Here is a 1,328-nt window from a genome sequence, read left to right as displayed (position 1 = left end):
GCATTAATTCATCGAGACGCTGCAGAGCTCCTCACCTCCAACAATGGAGTTTAGAGACTCATGCTGTCAAAGTGTATAAAATTCAGATCTGAAAATGTCATGAGGTACAAAATAAGTCTATAAAAGTTGTTTAAATAGTAAACTAGTAACCTAGGTTTACAGAATATGAGTAAACTAAGATAATTGGTGCAGAAATCCACTTCTGGGGCCCACTTGGTGTGTGCTGGGGCTGAGACTTAAGCCTCTCACGTGCTTGGGCAGTTTCTGGAGTTGAACGCCAGGTTGTAACGTGTTTTGGGTGTTGAACTCTAACTTGTAACTTGTTTCTGGCACTGGACGCCAGACTGCAACATGGAACTGGCGTTGAACAGCTATCTTTGCGCAAAGTATGGACTATTATATATTGCTGGAAAGCCCTGGATGTCTACTTTCCAACCCAATTAAGAGCGTGTCAATTGGACTTTTGTAGCTCCAAAAAATCTATTCCGAGTGCAGAGAGGTCAGGATCCAACAGCATCAGCAGTCCTTTTTCAGCCTAACTCAGATTTTTGCTCAGGTCCCTCAATTTCAGCCAGAAAATACCTGAAATCACAGAAAAACACACAAACTCATATTAAAGTCTAGAAATATGATTTTTGCCTAAAAACTAATAATATTCTACTAAAAACTAATTAAAACATGATAAAATCTACATGAAATTACCCCCAAAAAGCATATAAAATATCCGCTCATCACAACACCAAACTTAAACTGTTGCTTGTCCCCAAGCAACTAGATGAACAAAAATAGGATAAAAAGAATTTAAGGAGTAATAAAATCTCCGAGTTTTAAGTGAAGCTCAGATTCTAATTTAGATGAGCGGGGCTAGTAGCTTTTTGTTTCTGAACAGTTTTGGCATCTCCCTTTTTCCTTTAAAATTCAGAATGATTGGCATCCATAGGAACTCAGAATTCAGATAGTATTATTGATTCTCCTAGTGTAGTATGTTAATTCTTGAACACAGTTACTTTATGAGTCTTGGCTGTGGCCCTAAGCACTTTGTTTTCCAGTATTACCACCGGATACATAAATGCCACAGACACATGACTGGGTGAACCTTTTCAGATTGTGACTCAGCTTTGCTAAAGTCCCCAGTTAGAGGTGTCCAGAGCTCTTAAGCACACTCTTTTTGCTTTGGATCACGACTTTAACCACTCAGTCTCAAGCTTTTCACTTGGACCTGCATGCCACAAGCACATGGTTAGGGACAGCTTGATTTAGCCGCTTAGGCCTGGAATTACTTCCATGGGCCCTCCTATCCACTGATGCTCAAAGCTTTGGATCCTTTT

The sequence above is a fragment of the Arachis stenosperma genome, chromosome 5, assembly GCF_014773155.1.
Source record: "Arachis stenosperma cultivar V10309 chromosome 5, arast.V10309.gnm1.PFL2, whole genome shotgun sequence".
NCBI lineage: Eukaryota > Viridiplantae > Streptophyta > Magnoliopsida > Fabales > Fabaceae > Arachis > Arachis stenosperma.
This window is presented reverse-complemented; position numbering follows the sequence as displayed.